This window comes from Budorcas taxicolor, chromosome 9, assembly GCF_023091745.1.
Source record: "Budorcas taxicolor isolate Tak-1 chromosome 9, Takin1.1, whole genome shotgun sequence".
NCBI lineage: Eukaryota > Metazoa > Chordata > Mammalia > Artiodactyla > Bovidae > Budorcas > Budorcas taxicolor.
In genome coordinates, this window is record NC_068918.1 from 77626519 (window position 1) to 77629871 (window position 3353).

Genomic DNA, 3353 nt, shown 5'->3' on the forward strand with positions numbered 1-3353 from the left:
ACGAGCATGCATGCATGCATGCCATGTTGGGCCATGAATAAGTAGAAGAACCCAGGATGCAGCCAGGGTCGAGGAGCCTGTATGGACAGGGCAGCAGAGAGCCAAGACCTTGTAACCAAGGCAAGAGAAATGAGGGAGTGGGTGGGGAGAAAGCTGTCCGAGGCTTCCTTGTTTCCACAGATTAGAAAGAGCTCTTGCATCTGGGCTCTCCTAGAGTCCTCTCTATCTCCTCATAAACTCCTTTCCTGATATGAGTTGAGTAGGTTTTATTTTAATTGCCGTACAATCCCTGAGCGAATCTATAGATCCTGGCCTTTTAAGGAAGTGAATCCTAGGCTGAGGTTCAGTTCAGTTCAGTTCAGTTCAGTTCAGTCCTTCCTGTCCATCACCAACTCCCGGAGTTCACTCAGATTCATGTCCATCAAGTCAGTGATGCCATCCAGCCATCTCATCCTCTGTCGTCCCCTTCTCCTCCTGTCCCCAATCCCTCCCAGCATCAAAGTCTTTTGCAATGAGTCAACTCTTCACATGAGGTGGCCAAAGTGCTGGAGTTTCACCTTTAGCATCATTCCTTCCAAAGGCTGAGGTTACGTACAGCAGGAAGATGTCCACCAAAAATTTGAGATTCCAGTAAAAAGTGGCCAACTTCTTATTCTGCAAAATAAAAACCAAAAAACATTATGCTGTACTATCAACGGCATAGTGCTACAAGTTATAACGCAGGTGTAATATGTAACATTTTTAAATTGAGTAGTTTTATTAAAAACTTACTACAAATAATTTTTTCCATTTTTTAATTGAAGTATAATTTACATAAAGTTCACTGGTTTCAGTGCACGGTTCTTCAAGTTTTCACAAACGGATAGAGTTGTATGACCCCACCACAATGGAACAGTTAAATAGAATAGCTCCTTTCCCCTCAGAAACTCCTCTGCACCCGTTTGCAATCTACTCCTTCACCTCCTCTAGACCCCTGGCAATTATTCACGTTTTCTTTCACCTGATCTGTAGTTTGGTCTTGGCAAGATTATCAGAGAAGGAAATCACCCAGCATGTAGACGTCTTCACTTAGTACAAGGTATTTGAGATTTGGCCACGTTGTTACACGTATCAGTAATTCATTCCTTTTAACACTAAGCAGTAGTCCATTTTGTGAATGTATCGTATTATGTTTATGTGTTACTACATTGAGAGGCATTTGATTCATTTCCAGTTTTTGGTGATTATGAATAAACAAATGTCACATACTAGTTTTTGTTTGAACATAGGTATTCATTTCACTTGGTTAAATACCTAGGAGACAAACTGCTGGCTCATACGAGAAGTATATATTTAACTTTACAAGAAACTGCCAGCCAAACTGTTTTCCAAAGTGGCTGTGCCATTTTGTATTACACCCACAGCAGATGAGAGTGCCAGCGCCTCCTATCCTAGACAGTGCTTGATAACGTCAATTTTTGCTTAATTATTCTAATAGGTGTTTGGCGGTATCTGTGGTTTTTATTTGCATTTCCCTAATGATTGGTGATGTTAAACATCTTCTTATGTGCTTGTTTGCCTTCTTTTTATCTTTTTTAAAGAAATGTCACTATTTCTTTTGGCTTTTTTAAATTGGCTTGTTTGATTTTCTTATTATTGATTTTTGAGAATTCTTTATATATTCTGCAAACAATTTCTTTATCAGACATATGCTTTGCAAATATCTCCCAGTCTGTGACTTTTCAGTTTCTCAGCGATTGCATTGTTCTTATGTTTTCATCTTGACTTGGTTGGTTGAAGACACTGTCAAGAATGTCATTAGCATGACAGTGTCTGGAAATTCCTACTATGGGGAACACAGAAAATGGACAGAAATGTGAACAATTTTGCCAGTGAGTTAGTATATACTGTACACAACTTACACTTACTTAAGGATGGGTAGGCAGCTCTACCCCATGGGATCATCCAGGAACCCGGATTCTTTCTATTTTGTGGCTCAGTCATCCTCTGGCGTATTGTCATCATCTGCTTGGTTGAAGCTATTTCACCATCATTTTATCTGCATTCCTACCCTAAGGAAAAGAAGAAGTGGAGGGCAAGCCACTTCCTTTTTAGGAAATGACCCAGAAGTTACTAACATCCTCTTGGCCAGATCATAGTCACTTACCTATAACTAGCTCCTAGAAAGGCTTCAAAATACACTCATTAGCTGGGCAGCCAAGTGGTTTCCTTAAAAATCTATTACTATGGAAGAGGATACACTGGGGGACAGTAGAGTCCACCAGAGATAGGAAATGAAGCTAAACCTAAAATCAGATGTTCTTACTCACATTCATGGACAACAAGGAAGCAGAAGTAACCAAAGCTTTTGCTTAAAGCCACTACTGAGGTTAACAGAAAGTGGGATGTGATTTTCCTTTTGCTTTGGGCTTAGCAGAGTTTGGAAAGGCTGAGTACCAAAGAGAACCAAGGTCAGCTGTGTCAGACACCCCCATAAAACCAATGCCACACCCTAACCCTTGCCCCACCCTTGACCTCCCAAAGACCGAGTCGGTAAAGAGGTAAGAAGTTGTTGAGTAATTGCTTTGCAGGAAATGTAATTTTCTGTAGTGAGAGACAATTCCTTCCTCATTCTGAGAGAAGGGGAAAGGACATGTTCCTTCTCAGAGTTAAGTGAGTCAAGTTCAAGATAACTACTCCTAAAAATCAGAGCAGTGTTTCTCATCCAGGAGCAATTTTGCACCCCTGGCCCCCAGGTAGGATGACCCACACCATGGTTTGGGTTGGGGCAGAGGAGTTTCTGAATGTTTTCATTTTGTATTGCCGCTATAACAAATAAGCGTAAATTTAGTGGCTTAAATGATGGCAAATTTATTACCTTACAGTTCTGGAGTCAGAAGTCTCTCTAGGTTAAAATCAAGGTGTTAGGATCGTGTTGCTTTCACAGGTTCTCAGGGAGATTCTATTTCTTGCCTTTTTCAGCTTCTAGAAGCTGACTGCATTCCTTGGCTCATGGCCTCCTGGCATCATCAAAGTCAGTAATTGCACCACTCTGATCTCAGCATCTTCACCTCTCTTTCTCTGACTCTAGCACACCTGTCTCCCTCTTATAAGGACCTCGATGTTGGCATTTGTTGTTGCTGCTGTTTCATTACTAAGTCATCTCTGACTGTTTGTGACTCCATGAACTGTAGCCCAGCAGGCTTCTCTGTCCATGGGATTTCGCAAGCAAGAATACCAGAGTGGGTTGCCATTTCCTTCACAAAGGGAATCTTCCAGACACAGAAATCAAACCCGCATCTCCTGCATTGGCAGGCAGGTTCTTTACCCCTGAACCACCAGGGAAGCCCTGAGAGTCCAGGGAAAGTGAAAGT